General features: G+C 46.5%; 1 protein-coding gene across 3 annotated transcripts in view; it reads right to left on the bottom strand.

Annotated features, from left to right (window-relative positions):
* Positions 1 to 19860, bottom strand: part of LOC140121017 (spermatogenesis-associated protein 7 homolog) — a 287164-nt gene that overhangs the window by 78169 nt on the left and 189135 nt on the right. The gene's annotated exons all lie outside the window — the stretch shown is intronic.

Here is a 19860-nt window from a genome sequence, read left to right as displayed (position 1 = left end):
TACTGGTTCGCAGGGGTGCACCTACACTCTCTGCTGCCTGAGGCGAACTATAAAACAATGGGGCAGATTTACTTACCCGGTCCATTCGCGATCCAGCGGCGCGTTCTCTGCGGTGGATTCGGGTCCGGTCGGAATTCACTAAGGCAGTTCCTCCGACGTCCACCAGGTGGCGCTGCTGCGCTGAAGTCCGCTGAAATGCACTCAAGTACACCGGCCTATTCCTGGTGAAGGTAAGTGCAAGCTCCGCAACACTTTTTGTTTTTTAAATGCGGCGGTTTTTCCGAATCCGTTGGGTTTTCGTTCGGCCACGCCCCCCCTTTCCATCGCCCCCCGATTTCCCCGTTCCCTGGGGCAATTCAGGGGATATCGGCGCAAATCGGAAATATTCGGGTAACACGCCCTTAGTAAATGACCCCCATTGCGTCTGTTCTTCTAATCCAATAGCAATATACCAGGATATTTTTTTAGTGTCCGATGTTCTGTATGCAGTGTCTCACCCTCATGCTGACATCAGGTGTGAAGAGACAATGGGGCTCATTTAGTAAGGTTCCGCTGACCGCGATCTGTCGGGTTTCCCGAATATTTCCGTTTTGCGCCGAATTGCCCCGGGTTTTTGGCGCACGCGATCGGCTTGCATGCGACAGAAATCGTCAGACAACCCAACGGATTCAGACAAACTGCGGAATTTAAAAAGGAAATTGTGTCGCAAGATCGGCACTCACATGCACCAGGAAGAAGAAGGTGAACTCCGGCGGACCTCAGCGGGGAAGCGACACATGCAGGATATTGGACGCACGACCTTAGTGAATCGCGACAGACCCGAATCCTCTTTGGACATTCCGGATCGGGGATTGCGACAGGACCGGTTAAGTAAATCTGCCCCAATATTGTTAAATGTCAGATCCCGTGACAGTGCCCATGATGCTGCCCACACCTCCACACCTTCCTCCAGTTGGTGCTGCCTGAGGTGAGAGGCTCAACTTGCCTCATGGCTGGTGCACCATTGCTGGTTGGGTTTGAAGCTCGATCACTTGGGTAACCTGGATGGTTTTGACCCTTTAACCCCCTTCACAGGCTTCTGGACAACGTTGCAAAAAGATCTGGATACCTGTGTCAGCTTTTGGGCTTGGAGATAGGCGCCTAAACCTCCTCTGTAGACATCTATTGGAGGTTGAGTGCTCTTCATTAGTGTTGAGCAGAGAACTGGTTGGCTAGGAGGGTCGGATTGGGGCCTGTATAAAAGGTCGGACATTGACATGTAGGATTTTCTATCCAACCAGCGGTGGACTGGCTAATTTGCACCTCTACGTGGAAGTACTGTTGCCATCACCACCTATAATTCGTGTGACAAGACCTTTGCCAGGTTGACCATGACTACCCCCACCATAGAAACATGGATTTACTGTACATCTCCTCTCTAAGTCTCTATTGCATTCTAATATTTTTCATCACCTCCATCTATGACCAGAACATCTGCCAATGAAAACAGAAGCCAACGCGGAATAATTTGTGATCCGACCCTCGTAGCTGCGTGTCTCTAAGCATACGAGGTTGTGTCTGTGCCGGATGACTCCGCACCGCGTGATGTATTCTCTTCATTACTTTATGAACTTTATATCGCGCGGTGACTTGTGATTTACATTGGTGCTTTGATCCAAGCTGTGATGGTTTATGATGGAGCAGTATGAGGAGCGCGGTATAACAGCTGGGACTATCCTAGCAGAAAATTCTCCGCTTTCCTGCATGATCAGTCCGGAATATCATCATATAACACCGACTCATCTTATGGCTCGTGGTCGATAGAGGCCGGTTCCTGATTTATGTGATTGAACTTCAAGAGGATTTTGCAAAATTTTAGAATTTTTTTTTTCTCTTACCATTCTATGTCATTGAGATTGTGCACAACGAGAACCTGTCCTGATCCTGCGGGGCTAATGGAAGGGCACAGATTCCGAGAGTATCGCCCCACATAGGGTAAACCGAAATTTTATCTTCAGTGCTATAATTATATATATTCAAGAACTTAACCTATTAATATATATATAAAAACACACTTCTTATTGACAAGGATCCATCTGACCCCCATGACCATGTGTGAATGTTGTCCTCTCTACTGAGGTCTATAGCAGTTCTGGAAAAGCTTAGCCACCTGGAGCCTACTAAAGAGAGAGCCACATGATGCGTGATCCCCTTTCTATGAGGGGTCTGCAAGTGCCCCCAATTGCCCCCAGTGGGGCTCATTTACTAAGGGCTCCACGGGCGCACTTTTGTCGAGTTTCCTGACTTTTTCCGTTTTGTGGCAAAGTCCGCCAGGATTTTGGCCCACACAATTGGATTTCAGCACAATCGCGTCGGCTTTCAAGCGACAGAAATTGTGGGGCGAAGCTGTCGGAAAACCCGACGGATTCGGAAAAACAGCGGAATTAAAAAAAAAAATTTGTGTCCCAAGAATAGCACTCACATACACCAGGACGGAGAAGTTGAACTCAGGCGGACTTCAGCGCAGCAGCGACACCTAGTGGATATCGGGCGCACGACCTTAGTTAATCCTGGCAGAACCTGAATCAGCGTCGGAGAACCCGCCGCTGGATCGCGCCTGGACCGGGTAAGTAAATCTGCCCCATTGTGATTACTCGTGTGACTAAACGACCTCCAAACCATGTGGGCGTGATGGGGACGCAGCTACTGGTGGAGTGGGTGTACTTCAGATAGTCTTTGGAGATTTGGGCCTCAATAGATGATGTTTTTTATGACCTAGCATAGTTTTGGCAACCAGGACAGCACGGCCGGTAGATACATCAGAAGGTCTATGTCTCGGCCGTGGCATGGCGTCAGGGAAGGCAGGGCTGCATCAAATGAATGATACTCCCTCCATGACTCTATTTACACTGATGGCATTGAAGACCCCAATTCTCCTGATTGGTTGGCCCCTTGGCCATGCATTTATTTTCCATGCTATATATTGAGAATAAATATTAGTAATTGGTAAAGCTCTTTAAAGGGAACCTGTGCATTTTTCACAAATACTGCTAGTGACCTGTTCCCATGGAGCCTTATTAACTGGCATCAGAGGGGGCGTGTCCTGATTGGCTGGCCCCAACAATCTACTCCTCCCCATGTCTCACAAACCTTTGGCACTTCATGTCATGTGGCCAGGGCAATGTCATCTAATGCCCTTTACCCAGTAACCTTGGCAAAGTCTACACCATGTATGTATCTGATCACATGAAATCACCTCCATGGACTTCTGCTCCTCCCCATTCTCCATGGAGGGATACTGTTATTTCGTGTGATCAGATACATACATGAGGTAGGTGTTAGTGGGTAAAGGACCTTAGATGACATCACCCTGGTGTGACTGAATGAAGTAACAGAACTCTTTCTGCATGTTCCAGCAAGGCCCATTGTACAACATTTGACACATCATTTTCTATCTGTGACAATAAGTAAACAGAGCTGAATATGTCTGTAGTTGAATATTGGCAGATGGTCCCTAAGTACTTATTCCATACTGCAGCATGTCCTAGCAGCGAGACCTGTCAATCAGGAACAAGGAGGCGGAGCAGTGCAAGTATTGAATATGCAGGACTCCAATAATATCATTGGACTCACCTCAGGTGAGTTAGGAAACTGATTTTTAACATTGGGTACATGCAGAGGAACCATTTAGGGATGAGGGCAATGCTTTTTAATCATAGTTTTTTTTATGGAATGTGCATTTTGGGTGGGTTAATTTAAATCACAGGTTCCCTTCATGGACATCCTAGGGTGAACTTAATGGACATGTAAATATTTGACTTAATTTTTCAACGGAATTGCTATTATCATCTTAGACAATCCCTATTAGTTTATTTGTCCATGATAAGCAGATCTTAAAGGAAACCTACCATTTGATTTGAAGCATTATGAGGCAAACATACCTTGAGAATGCTGTAGCTACACTGATGCAGGATCATATCTTGGTTAATCCCTGAGCTGAGTGGTTTTTCTGAAAAAACAACTATAACATTCAGGACCTTGGGAAAGCTGGGTCGGCATGGCTGCCTAGATCAATACATTAGACACTGAACTTGTAATTACAAATGGAGGTTAGTCAAGCATGACTAAGCATGACTAATCAACCTGAGCTGGATCACTCTTACACAGCTGCTGGGGGATGGAGCAGCAATTGATTATTCTGTCTGGCAGGGAGAACAGTGATTGCATCATCCTCTCCTGCAGAGAAAAACTCACCTGCAAGCGTTGAAAGAGCCATAGAAGCGACAGAGCTTCATTATCATAATGTTATATCTATTTTATCAGCAAAACCACTCAGCACAGGGATTAACCAAGATATGTTCCTGCATCAGTGTAGCTACACCATTCTTAAGGTATGTTTGCTTCATAATCCATCAAATCAAATGGTAGGTTTTCTTTAAAGTCTTCTCATGCTGGGACCTTCAGCCATCAACCATGTCCTGTTGAGAAATCTGCGAGTACATATACTATTTCCCTGCAGTGCCCCCACAGGAAAATTGAAGAATTGCAGACTCCTTAGTTGTAGCACTGCCAATGCAGGACAGGATAGATCCTCCAAACTCAGAGACCCTTGTTTTACACCAGCGTGGTCACATAACCACCCAGAGGAGTTATTGACCCACCCCAGACTAGAGGGGTCTCAGAATTTGTATATGTTGCCGTCCCCTGGATTAGTTTTAGCTGATAGTTTGATAATATCCCAACCTGAAACTAGATACAGCTGATCCATGTGAGAGTCACTTTTTGGGATGATTTCATATCTTGTCCTGCCTTTCTAGGTGGATAACCTCACGGAAAACATAATCCACGTCTAAAAACATCAGTGGGGCCTAGGGAATAGGATTGTAGATGCAGCAAGTGCCGAGCAGGAAGCGATTAAACCCTGATGTGGGAAACACGATAAGGGACATTTCAGTGAGCGGGTGAGAGGGGCGACCTATTCCTTCCTTCTACATGTGTCTGCACACCCAGAGTAACGTGGCCGCAGCAGCCCCTCGCCTTACATGACTCAGTAAATATTATTCCCTTCATACTAATCCCTTCCTGAAGTCTACACCGCAATAAGAAATAACCGCCCAGGTACACAATGTCGCTTGGTGCTGGTGTGTTTTTGTTTTCCATAGACTAGAGGCCCAAAGGTTACTGCTCCCTCCTACCAGACCATCTGATATCTCAGCAAAATAATGGATCAATTTTTGTAAAGATATTTGTTGAAACCCCATTATAATCTGTGGACAACACAGGGGAAACCAAAGAGCCTTCACAGAAGACCACACCTTCAAGAGGACCAGCCCCTTTTTCAAGATCACACCTCCCATTATATCTGTGACCACACCTCCCATCATATATGTGACCACACCTCCCATCATATCTGTAACCACACCTCCCATCATATATGTGACCACACCTCCCATCATATCTGTGACCACACCTCCTATCATATCTGTGACCACACCTCCCATCATATCTGTGACCACACCTCCCATCATATCTGTGACCACACCTCCCATCATATCTGTGACCACACCTCCCATCATATATGTGGCCACACCTCCCATCATATCTGTAACCACACCTCCCATCATATATGTGACCACATCTCCCATCACATCTGTGACCACACCTTACATCATATCTGTGACCACACCTCCCATCATATCTGTGACCACACCTCCCATCATATCTGTGACCACACCTCCCATCATATACGTAACCACACCTCCCATAATATATGTGACCACACCTCCCATCATATCTGTGACCACACCTCCCATCATATCTGTAACCACACCTCCCATCATACCTGTGACCACACCTCCCATTATATCTGTGACCACACCTCCCATCATATATGTGACCACACCTCCCATCATATCTGTAACCACACCTCCCATCATATATGTGACCACACCTCCCATCATATCTGTGACCACACCTCCCATCATATGTGTAACCACACCTCCCATCATATCTGTGACCACACCTCCCATCATATCTGTGACCACATCTCCCATCACATCTGTGACCACATCTCCCATCACATCTGTGACCACACCTTACATCATATCTGTGACCACACCTCCCATCATATCTGTGACCACACCTCCCATCATATCTGTGACCACACCTCCCATCATATACGTAACCACACCTCCCATAATATATGTGACCACACCTCCCATCATATCTGTGACCACACCTCCCATCATATCTGTAACCACACCTCCCATCATACCTGTGACCACACCTCCCATCATATCTGTGACCACACCTCCCATCATATACGTAACCACAGCTCCCATCATATCTGTAACCACACCTCCCATCATATATGTGACCACACCTCCCATCATATCTGTGACCACACCTCCCATCATATCTGTGACCACACCTCCCATCATATCTGTGACCACACCTCCCATCATATCTGTGACCACACCTCCCATCATATCTGTGACCACACCTCCCATCATATCTGTGACCACACCTCCCATCATATCTGTGACCACACCTCCTATCATATCTGTGACCACACCTCCCACCATATCTGTGACCACACCTCCCATCATATCTGTGACCACACCTCCTATCATATCTGTAACCACACCTCCCATCATATATGTGACCACACCTCCCATCATATCTGTGACCACACCTCCCATCATATCTGTGACCACACCTCCCATCATATCTGTGACCACACCTCCCATCATATCTGTGACCACACCTCCCATCATATCTGTGACCACCCCTCCTATCATATCTGTGACCACACCTCCCATCATATCTGTGACCACACCTCCCATCATATCTGTGACCACACCTCCTATCATATACGTAACCACACCTTCCATAATATATGTGACCACACCTCCCATCATATCTGTGACCACACCTCCCATCATATGTGTAACCACACCTCCCATAATATATGTGACCACACCTCCCATCATATCTGTGACCACACCTCCCATCATATATGTGACCACACCTCCCATCATATACGTAACCACACCTCCCATAATATATGTGACCACACCTCCCATCATATCTGTGACCACACCTCCCATCATATCTGTGCAAGAAATTTCTTAGCACTTTGCCCCACATTTATCAACGGGAATGACCTTGGTAAAAGGGGATATGACCTAGGATGCACCGACATGAAGATGTAAAGTTACTGTTATAGGTCTAGATATTTTTATAACTCATTAAAGGGTTTGGCTACTGATAGCAAGTTTACTGTGAAAGTAAACTGTCGTTGGGGGTCACGTGACCCCTAGGCACCAGGATTCGTGACTTCCTGTTCCTGTGGCTTTCGGTGGACAGAGGGGGATGTACACTCACAAAGAGGTCAGTTTGGGGCATCCAATAATGTGGTAGAAGTACACATAAAGCTAGCACAGAATTGGTAAAGAAAATACCCTCTGAACTTTTAACTTTTCGGTAAAGCCCAGTAGAGCACTGCCCTGTTGACTCATTGGATGCTCCATGTTGTACGGGGGCTGGTTAGCCATTACTAATATTAAGGGACGGCCCCTTTCTTGCGGCCAGAAGGACCTATGTGCACAGACTTGGGAATGACTTCCCCTGTGGATAACGTTGTGAGCTGCATAACAATGGAACTTCATTGAGTTCTAAGAAATTTTGTGTCTTGAACGTCACAGGAAGTCCTGAGTCCTGCTGCCAGTAGGTGATGTGACCTGCAGCTCCCGGCAAACCTTAACATGATAACATGAGGGTCCCTATTAGGGTTTTACACCTACCCTATTAAAGTTTGCTATAAGTGGCCAACCCCTTTAATACTAATTGACAAAAGCGGTGCCAAATTTCTTTTCTAACATTAATTCATTCGGGATTGGAGACATATTTTGGTCCTTCTTTGGGATGGACACTGTATGATAATTAGAAGGACCGTCGATATTTTCATTCTTATGATACAACCATATAGAATATTCCTACGTACATCGTCTTCTCTTGGGTCCCTCATGATTCTTTCTCTTTGTAAAATAATCCTTTATGTTAAAAGAACTGAGTATCTGGAATGACGCCTGACGAAGGCTCTGTGCTGTGTGTACAAGGCCCGGGGAGTCTCCCCGCAGCTCAGTGATTGTTCTTCTCAGGATCTAGATATTGTTTTATTAATGACACGGAAATCAATAGCTGCACAAGTGCCCGAGCTGTAATAGACTTCACTGTAATATAAGAACTACTTGGAAATATCTTAAAGGGGTTGTCTTGTGATGACAACCTCAAGCCTCATGGCCTTTGGGGTTTGTGGGTATCTCAGGGGTCTCCTGCTGTGTAAGGATATATTTTGCTCAGAAGAGAAAAATAAGGTTAGGTGACGTTCTTGCCCTGTGAAAAACCTATATCCACTGGTAGTCTACGTAGTAGGTACAGATTGGCACAAAGCGTGTTTGCGACATATGAATTGCACATTGCCAGGGGGTTTCAACCTTTACCCACCAGGGTCTGACATCTGGGGACAGCAGGATTCGCCAGTGGCTGGCCTGACACATGGCTAAACCCCAGAGTAGGACCACTGATGGATTGAATAGGCATCCATGATGGTATAGGCCAGCGAGTGCCCAAAGTAGGCCGCAAAGTAGTGGAAGGTACCTCCTGGGGCACTCCCGGTGTGCGTGTAGTGAAGGGATTGCCGGGCAGATGGTAAAGGTGAGGCCAATGATGTTAGAGGCAGCAGACAGGGATCAGATGTGGAGACGGTAGACCGCCAGAAACAGGCCACAGTCATCTACCGCATACGTGACTCTCTGTACACAACTATACTTACTCTCTGCACAGGATGAGCACACAATCCTCCCAGCCCCCTTACTCTCTAGTTGTATGTACCACCTGTAGGCAGTAGTGTAAACTCCACATAGTCACAAACATGAATCTCTGAGAACACATTGGGGCTTATTTACTAAGGGTCATGTGGCCGCATTTTCGTCGGATTTTCTGACTTTTCGGGGATCGCCCCGGGGATTGTGCCACACGCGATCGGATTTTGGCACATCGGCGGTGGCTTTCATGCTACAGAAATCGAGGGGCGGGTTGTCGGACGATCCGACGGATTCAAACTAAACGCAGGATTTAACATTCAAATTTGTGTCGCAAGCCAAGCACTTACATGCACCAGGAAGAAGAAGGTGAACTCCGGTGGACCTGAGCGGGGAAGGCGACACAAGCAGGAAATGGGGCGCACAATCTACGTGAATCGCAGCAGAGTTCATCCTCGCCTAAAAGTCCGGGTCGGGGATCGCGCAGGGACCGGGTAAGTAAATGTGCCCCACTGTGTCCTGGACGGTGCAACATACGGGACGTGTCCTATATTTTGCCGGATCACGGCAGTGGCCGCTCATCATTCCAAAGAGATTGTAGGGATGAAGAGCAGTCAATCCCCTCCATTCTCTACCCGTCCGTGTGCAACGCCCGGTTTATGGCCCAGGAAAGCACATGGATGTGCGCAAAAAAACCTAACCCTAAAATAATGCACTACTTATAATTATATTTTCTCATGTAAAAGTTAAGGTGGCTCCAAGTGAAATAATGCTTTGCTTTGTTCCAAAGAAACCGGTGAGCTGGAAGTCATCTCCAGATATATCCAGCGTAAGCAGAGAAAACAGCGCTCCCTGCCATATGACCCCTCTCCATCACACGGAGACATGTGCTTGGCTTCTAGTACTGTTGATATTTTATCTTTTCAATTTATCGTAATATAATTTTCTCCGGGATCTTTCTTATAGAACCCCTCCCAAAATGTGTCTTCATGTTGATGTAGAAGATTTGTCTCCTTTTGTCTATTTGCTTCCTAAATTTGTAATTTAATCCAGACATCATGTATTATAGAGGAATATTCATGAATATAATCTACCTATCTCATCCATCTATTAAGAAAGTATTAAATAAGGAAATATAAATGATTTAATATGTAATGAAACTAATAAGAATTATTTGTTCTATCACCAGAACCAACATCCTAAAGGTCAATGTTTCTCTGTGATTCTCAAGGACATTGACTCTCCGGAGCAGTGATTCTCTTGGGGAATGACTCTCCAGGGCAGTGACTCTCTTGGAGAATGGCTCTCCAGGGCAGTGACTCTCTTTGGAAATGACTCTCCAGGGCAGTGACTCTCTTTGGAAATGACTCTCCAGGGCAGTGACTCTCTTTGTAAATGACTCTCCAGGGCAGTGACTCTCTTGGGAGTGACTCTTCAGGGTGGTGACTCTCTTGAAGAATGACTCTCCAGGGCAGTGACTCTCTTGAGGAATGACTCTCCACGGCGGTGAATCTTTTGAGGAATGACTCTCCAGGGCAGTGACTCTCTTGGGGAATGACTCTCCAGGGCAGTGACTCTCTTTGGAAATGACTTTCCAGGGCAGTGACTCTCTTTGGAAATGACTCTCCAGGGCAGTAACTCTCTTGGGGAGTGACTCTCCAGGGTGGTGACTCTCTTGGGTGAATGACTCTCTTGGGGAATGACTCTCCAGGGCAGTGACTCTCTTGGGTGAATGACTCTCCAGGGCAGTGACTCTCTTGGGGAATGACTCTCCAGGGCAGTGAATCTCTTGGGGAATGACTCTCCAGGGCAGTGACTCTCTTGGGGAATGACTCTCCAGGGCAGTGAATCTCTTGGGGAATGACTCTCCAGGGCAGTGAATCTCTTGGGAAATGACTCTCCAGGGTGGGGACTCTCTTGAGGAATGACTCTCCAGGACAGTGACTCTCTTGGGGAATGACTCTCCAGGGCAGTGAATCTCTTGGGGAATGACTCTCCAGGGCAGTGACTCTCTTGGGGAATGACTCTCCAGGGCTGTGAATCTCTTGGGGAATGACTCTCCAGGGCAGTGAATCTCTTGGGGAATGACTCTCCAGGGCAGTGACTCTCTTGGGGAATGACTCTCCAGGGCAGTGAATCTCTTGGGGAATGACTCTCCAGGGCAGTGACTCTCTTGGGGAATGAGTCTCCAGGACAGTGAATCTCTTGGGGAATGACTCTCCAGGGCAGTGACTCTCTTTGGGAATGACTCTCCAGGGCAGTGAATCTCTTGGGGAATGACTCTCCAGGGCAGTGACTCTCTTGGGGAATGAGTCTCCAGGACAGTGAATCTCTTGGGGAATGACTCTCCAGGGCAGTGACTCTCTTTGGAAATGACTCTCCAGGGCAGTGAATCTCTTGGGGAATGACTCACCAGGGAAGTGACTCTCTTGGGGAATGACTCTCCAGGGCAGTGAATCTCTTGGGGAATGACTCTCCAGGGCAGTTACTCTCTTGGGGAATGACTCTCCAGGGCAGCTACTCTCATGGGGAATGACTCTACAGGTAGTGGTTCTCTTGGGGAATGACTCTCCAGGGCAGTGACTCTCTTGGGGAAGGACTCTCCAGGGCAGTGACTCTCTTGGGGAAGGACTCTCCAGGGCAGTGACTCTCTTGGGGAATGACTCTTCAGAGCATTAATTTGCCAGGTTGCTTGTCCTGTTTTCACACATTACATTTATTAGTTCAGGCGCTGTCGGGCCTCTTGTCTTACACTGAGAAAACATATTTCTTCTTTTCAGCACTTCCTTTTGGATTTGATTTAACAAAACACTATTGTTAATTTTGGCGGCTCCCCCCTCGGAGAAGGATTGGTGAAGTGATCTCAGTAACCTGCCCCAATAATGTAAAATAACAAATGTCTGGGCTTCTAATATAAGGTGTGAGGAAACTCTTCAGGTACAATATACTTTTCCTGGAGGGATCTCTTACTTTATGGATTCAATGGTAATATTTATGGGGCTCATACCCCGGCGATATTAAACATCAGTAGAGATCCCACCAGAATATGTTCTACCTAAACACGTGTGTGTTGCAACATAAGATCTGTGGGGAAGCCTTCTTCTACCGATCCAGAATCCCTAGAAGGACATGTTCACCCTAGGGGCCTAGAGTCCTAGGTAGAGATCTACGGACCCAACGTTTGTATTTGGGTTTGACTGTGTGACCTGGACATGTTGACACCCCAAGCAACTAGCCATCACTTCGATTGGCCAGGGGTGTCCTTTCCACTGGCAGGATGTCATTTGATCCTGGTGGGCTATTCAGAACGTATTTGTTATTCTCTTTTACCCGTGTGTCCTTAGCACATGACCTGTACAGTTAGTGGGGCACATTTACTTACCCGGTCCATTCACGTTCCAGCGGCGGCTTCTCTAACGAGCGTTCGGGTCTTCCGGCGATTCATGAAGGTCGTGCGCCCGATGTCCACCAGGTGTCGCTGCTGCGCCGAAGTCCGCCGAGGTGCCCCGGAGTTCATCGTCTTCATCGTGGTGCATGTGAGTATGGCCCGTGCGACCAATTTTTTTTTAAAAATGCGGTGGTTTTTCCGAATCCGTCGGGTTATCGTTCGACCACGCCCCCCGATTTCCGTCGCGTGCATGCCAGCGCCGATGCGCCACAAACCGATTGCGTGCGCCAAAATCCCGGGGCAATTCAGGGAAAATCGGCGCAAATCGGAAATATTCGGGTAACACGTCGGGAAAACGTGAATCGGGCCCTTAGTAAATGACCCCCATTGTCTTTTCTGATATATATAGTACTATACATATCTGAAAAGACTGGCGGGGGCGAAATCTGGAACTGAATTGGTTTTAGGCGATATCTAGGGAATTTTCTGGGTGTTCTCCTGGTTTATACTCTTAAACCCCAGTTTAGGATTTGGTCTACACTGCAGGACACCACCAGGTTTCTAACTCAAAAACTGTCCCCGTTCATTTACAGCCGAGCTGCAGTGGTCAAGAGATACTGGACTGGCCCACCGGACTTCCAGAGGATCGGTGAGTCAAGGCTCTAATGAGTCCCAGATATTCATCAAATGAAGAATGAATTTGGATGTGACAAGGGTCCATCACCTTGAAGGAGAGTTGGCACCCAAAATAATTTGGTGGTCATACATTCCAACGCTGTCCCTACCTGACTATTGGTAATGTAGGACTTTGCTCTGCACTGTGATAAAGTCCTCTCCTGGTGTCATTGTATTAATGTTTTACATTCTCTATTCTCATACCCATAACATGATATCTTGCCTAGATATAAAGTTGTCGTGACCGACACTGTTACCCAACTCTTTCCATTGGTAGGATGTCATCTGATCCTGGTGGCCTGTTCACATTTAACTTTTGTTCTTTTTTACTGATTTGCTTGTATGTCTCAGTAGCACCTGACCACAACTCAAGGCAAAATAATAATTGACTCTATTTGGTTTACAGCAAGACCTCCTACAATGTATACATCCAGTTTCCTCATTTAGGCACCAGAGTCTCAATCAGGGGCGGGTTAAGTCTGCCATGTGCCCTGAGCTGTATGAATATTATAGCCTGTACAAATCTGGAATCACTTCCTAAATATGGTATTAGAATCAGCTTCTTGGGGAATGGAGGATCCGTTTCTTCTGTCTGCTTTCAATCCGTGGCTTCAGTACCTTTGAAGGACCTTCAAAAGAAATGGCTCTTGTGTGCATGTGTATTGAGAGCAGAAACAGATGTACAAGGATTTCATGGTGGAAGGTCCTTCTCAGGGTGGTTTGGGTGCCCATGACCATGGCCCGAAGACGTCTTGAGTAATGGGCAACCACCCAAGCCTCATACCTTATAAACCAAAACTGGTCTCAATGTACGGCTGGGCCAATTTCTGTTATATCTAGTACCACTGGACTAGTAGATAGTTCTGACTTTACTCCACCCAGTGGTACAGCCCTCGTAGGAATATAATTTGTCATATCGGTCATTTATATGGATTCGTCACACTCAGTAAAATGGGTAGAGCCAAAACCTGTCTCGATGGAGTCTATAGAAGCTGCGCTCATTTCCTTATCATCACTATAGAATTTGGCAGGAGAAACTGTTTGAGCTTCTACTATCCAGATACTTCTGTTTACTTTTCTAATTAAACATTATCCACTTAGCGACTACAGGTAATGTTTCCCCTTCCAATGATGGATCTACGTGGCCCGTGCTCCGGCGGCCGAGGACTCGGATAAATGGCCTTTTGCCAGAGCCAACAAACGTTCTGTCGAGATGTTGTTTTGTTACGCGGAAACATTACAGGTTTATCTGTGAACCTCAGAGAGCCGGGCTGTGAAGTGCGGCTAGAACGTCTTACTTTCCATGTATTCCTAAGGTTTTTTTTTTTTGCTGAATTTCTCCTGATGGAGGACGAGAGAGCGTTAGTGCAGGTAATGAAATTAATGGATGCTCCTCGGGAGAGTTTTGTGCTGGTGGTAAAAGCTATTTCTCACCATCCTGCTGAACTTGCTGTTCCTTTCAGCCTCTTAATATCCTTCCCAAGAAGTCGTTTAATGATGTGGATAGCAAAAAGAAACACGAAATAACCGATGAAAATCTACAAATAAAAGCTCTATAAATAACGCGATGGTTTTATCGGCAAATAATATCCAAATAATTTCACGAGAACGTGAAATCTTCTCTGACATTGTTAGGAGGGACATCATTTAGTCACGCTCCGCGCGTGTTTAATGCGGAAGTTTTCCTTACTGGAGACTATCATAGCGATACACCTACTGTAAATAAACACTGGTGAAAATTTGGGGTAAATTTTATGTAATGCAACCACTGTGGGCGCAATGTGGAAGAGTGCTGGTTGTAGATGATTTAGGGATTTTTCTAGGTGGTCCCCTGGTTTTTACTCTTTAACTCCAGTATGCGATTTGGCCTATGCTGCAGGGTACCACCAGGTTGCTACCCCAAAAACTGACCCAGTTCATTGACTGCCAACCCGCAGAGGTCAAGAGATACTGGAGCGTGGCACCCATAGCACAGGCAGGGACATAGTCAGTAGTAAAGCCAAATCCTGTGATAGAGGGAACCTGTCACCTGGGACCTCATTTTTACTGAAGACAGGTTGCAGAAGCCCTTCACAGCTGCAGTGCAAATATGTCTTTCTGCTTTCTCTAAGCATTTGCATTGCAATTTAATTGTTTGTTATACCTTACACAGAATCCTCTGTGTAGTCCCAGGGGTTGGCTTTGATTTGGATGCATTTGATAAAAACAACACCTAACTTGTGTGTGCTGCTCACTCCTCAGCTCCCAGCCCCCAACTTAGTGCTCTTTTACGGGAACAGAGCTCACAGTGTGGTGAGCGGACATCAGTGGCGGAGGAAGGAGCTGTACAGGAGCACAAAGGTGAGGGCTGAGAGCTGAGGAGTCTGCAGCACAGACAAGTCACGTGTGTTTTTTTTTTAAATGCATCTAAAACAAAGCCCAACCCCTGGGACTAAATAGAAGATTCTTTTAGGATGCCATATAAGTTAAAACAAACAATTATATTGTAATGCAAATGCTTAGAGAAAGCAGAAATGCAGATGTGCACTGCAGGTGTGATGGGCTTCTGTAACCTGTCTTTAGTGAGAATAAGGTCCCCAGTGACACTCTAGCCACTAAATGTAAAATCTGTTTTCCCCAATTTCAGGTCATAATATGAAAATATTTATACACATTCTAATGATTCTAAACTTTCCTGATATTTAGTTCACATTTTATTCATCTCTTTGATCTCCAGTGTTGCAGTTCCTATTGAAAAAGATGGCCGTGCCTTCAAGTCCCATCATCTTTTTTCCCTTCTGATAAGCTGCTGCGCGACCACCGTACACCCAGCTCATGATGTGGAGGTGATCCATTGGTTTGTGGCTGCATACAGCGGTGTGTGTGTGCCTTCACAAGTAATACAAATGCACAAGTAACTTTGGGAACCAGGGAATGTCTGCGCATGCGCGACAAGAAGATCCACAAACTAAAGGTCGTAAACTAGGTGATCGAGGAGGAAACCAAGGCAGGTAAGGTTATAAAAACGCTTCTATTACCCAAAATGGCTAAAATAGTTGCTATATTTAGTAATATAATGTTTTGGGGGCGGATAATCTTTATGGCCATAGAAACCCTTTAATGATGCAACAGGATTGAGGGCAGTCGTTTAGATGCAGGTAAATTAAAAAATATAAAAAGTGAATTGTGACGCAACCCAGGTTTGTACCAGGGACTTTTAGATCTTCAGTCTAACGCTTTCCCAAATAGTTCAGGTTTCTTCATGATTCACTTTAAAGGGAACCTGTCACCAGGAGAGCCATTTTTAGCACTCCCCCAGTCCCCACAGAGCATAGTACATACACTGCCAAAGAGGTTTTGTATTAAAAATAGGTTTTACAGAAAAAAAGATATGTTATATTGTACCTTTCATTAGCATCTGCTGTGTGACTAGGCAGTTGCCAATTGGGAGGGGCTGGAAAGGAGCAGTTCCCTCCCACCCATGGGAAACATGTGACCTTTTCAAATATTTGAATAACTCCCAACACTCGGGATTGGCTGTAGAGGAGTAGGGGGCGTCGCTAAGCCCAGTGATGGGTGTTTTCATATATTTGAAAAGGTCACATGGAGTAGCTGAATCCCAAGGGTGGGGGGGAACTGCTCCTTTCCAGCTCCTCCCAATAGGCAACTGCCTAGTCACACAGCACATGCTAATGAAAGGTACAATATAACATATCTTTTTTTCTGTAAAACCAATTTTTAATACAAAAACACTTTGGCAGTGTATGTACTATGCTCTGTGGGGACTGGGGGAATGCTAAAAATGGGTCTCCTGGTGACAGGTTCCCTTTAAAAGCAGAATCTCTAATTGACAACAAATATTTCCTTTTGTGCTTCCTTGAATTGATGTACAGGAAAACAAGTAGAAGTTGAATAACTAGTAGACAGATCTTAAATCTTCTATGAACACTAAGGACCTCTTTGCTCAGGCAACTTCCAATGGGGGAAGGTTCCTTATCTACCCTAAAGACACAAGGGGACAACAACTGGCCCTTGAGAAGGTTGACTATCCCTTTAAAGGAGATCAGTGATGGCCAATGTACACAATGGTGGGTCGAGGTGTCAATGTCCATAGGATATTGTCAATACAGGTAACATTTTATGCTTTTCTGGTAATTTCCAAACATTTGGCTACATTTCTGACATGGCTTCCTCTTATTTCGGGAAATAACATTATGGCCATCATCTTAATGCAATGGCTGCCAGAAGTTGCTGTTCACACACTGAATATGTGGGGTGTTATAGTCAGTATATTGGGATGTTATGGTTACCTGGCCACAGACATAAGACAATGCAATATGACCAAACGATCATCTATGGGGACCTTTGTATGGACAAACCCACCAGGAGCACAAGCTACTAAACTGGCTGACCAAAATGGGACCCAAGGGGCTTGTACAAAGGGGAAGATCCCTGACCAATCATATACTCTGATAGATCATGACCAAGTCCAGTCTTGATGACAGATATAATTCAGGGGTTTGATAGTTGACCAAAATGGAACAAAAGTTCAGATGTTTGGCCCCATAATCATGTGCAAACAATAGAATCGTAACAAATGTATCTTATGAGAATATAAAAAGATTCCGATTGCCTTCACATCATCTGATGGTTCTGTATCACACGCAGAGAGATCATATTCTGCCAGAACATCCACAACGCATCATTAACTATAACCTGAAGCCGGGTCCTCGTCATATTATTTTATTATTGGAGCAATATATGGGGCAGGTTACTGAGATCACTGCAAAAATCCTTCTCCGAGGGGAGAACGGCCAAAATTAACAACAGTGTTATGTTAGACAAAATCCAAAAGGAAGTGCTGAAAAGAAGAAATATGTTTTCTCAGAGTAAGACAAGAGGCCCGACAGCGCCTGAACTAATAAATGTAATGTGTGATAATAGAACAAGCTATACCTGGAGAATCACTGCCCTGGAGAATCACTGCCCTGGGGAATCACTGCCCTGGAGAATCACTGCCCTGGAGAATCACTGCCCTGGAGAATCACTGCCCTGGAGAATCACTGCCCTGGGGAATCACTGCCCTGGAGAATCACTGCCCTGGAGAATCACTGCCCTGGGGAATCACTGCCCTGGAGAATCACTATCCTGGAGAATCACTATCCTGGAGAATCACTATCCTGGAGAATCACTATCCTGGATAATCAAGCTCCTGGAGAATCACTGCCCTGGAGAATCACTGCCCTGGAGAATCACTGCCCTGGGGAATTACTGCCCTGGAGAATCACTGCCCTGGAGGATCACTATCCTGGAGAATCACTGCCCTGGAGAATCACTGCCCTGGAGAATCACTATCCTGGAGAATCACTATCCTGGAGAATCACTATCCTGGAGAATCACTATCCTGGAGAATCACTGCCCTGGAGAATCACTGCCCTGGAGAATCACTGCCCTGGAGAATCACTGCCCTGGGGAATCACTGCCCTGGAGAATCACTGCCCTGGAGAATCACTGCCCTGGAGAATCACCGCCCTGGAGAATCACTGCCCTGGAGAATCACTGCCCTGGAGAATCACTGTCCTGGAGAATCACTATCCTGGAGAATCACTATCCTGGAGAATCACTGCCCTGGGGAATCACTGCCCTGGAGAATCACTGCCCTGGGGAATCACTGCCCTGGGGAATCACTGCCCTGGAGAATCACTGCCCTGGGGAATCACTGCCCTGGAGAATCACTGCCCTGGAGAATCACTGCCATGGAGAATCACTGTCCTGGAGAATCACTGACCTGGGGAATCACTGCCCTGGAGAATCACTATCCTGGAGAATCAAGCTCCTGGAGAATCACTGCTCAGGAGAATCACTATCCTGGAGAATCACTGACCTGGGGAATCACTATCCTGGAGAATCATTGACCTGGAGAATCACTGCCCTGGAGAATCACAGCCCTGGGGAATCACTGCCCTGCGGAATCACTGCCCTGGAGGATCACTGCCCTGGGGAATCACTGCCCTGGGGAATCACTGCCCTGGAGGATCACTGCCCTGGAGAATCACTGCCCTGGAGAATCACTGCCCTGGAGGATCACTATCCTGGAGAATCACTGCCCTGGAGAATCACTATCCTGGAGAATCACTGCCCTGGGGAATCACAGCCCGGGGAATCACTGCCCTGGGAAATCACTGCCCTGGAGGATCACTGCCCTGGAGAATCACTGTCCTGGAGAATCACTGCCCTGGGAAATCACTGTCCTGGAGAATCACTGCCCTGGAAAATCAAGCTACTGGAGAATCACTGCCCTGGAGTATCCCTGCCCTGGAGGATCATTACTCTGGAGAATCACTGCTCTGGAGAATCACTGCCCTGGAGAATCACTGTCCTGGAGAATCACTGCCCTGGAGGATTATTACCCTGGAGAATCACTATCCTGGAGAATCACTACCCCGGAGAACCACAGCTCAGGAAGAAATGTCCTGGAGAGCTGCTGGTCTAGAGAATCGGTGTCATACATAAACCCTACTCCCTAGAGAATCAGTTATCAGCAGAATCACTGCCTTGGAGAAACATTGCCCTGAAAAGTCACCCTCCTAGAGAGTCACTGCTTTAAAGAATCACTGCCCTGAAAAGTCACCGTCCCAAAGAATCATTTCCATAAAAATCATTTCCTTTGGAAAATCACTGCCCTGTAGAATCACTGTTTGGAAAACCTGTACCCTGGAGAATAACTGCCCCCTAGAGAGTCAGTGCCCTGGAGAGTCACTACTGAAGAGAGTCAGTGCCCTGGAGAGTCACTACTGAGGAGAGTCAGTGCCCTGGAGAGTCACTACTGAGGAGAGTCAGTGCCCTGGAGAGTCACTACTGAGGAGAGTCAGTGCCCTGGAGAGTCACTACTGAGGAGAGTCAGTGCCCTGGAGAGTCACTACTGAGGAGAGTCAGTGCCCTGGAGAGTCACTACTGAGGAGAGTCAGTGCCCTGGAGAGTCACTACTGAGGAGAGTCATTGCCCTGGAGAGTC

This window comes from Engystomops pustulosus, chromosome 3 (assembly GCF_040894005.1).
Source record: "Engystomops pustulosus chromosome 3, aEngPut4.maternal, whole genome shotgun sequence".
In the NCBI taxonomy this organism is placed as follows: domain Eukaryota; kingdom Metazoa; phylum Chordata; class Amphibia; order Anura; family Leptodactylidae; genus Engystomops; species Engystomops pustulosus.
The sequence above is the reverse complement of the archived record's forward strand: the minus strand, read 5'-3'. Positions and strand labels throughout refer to the sequence as shown.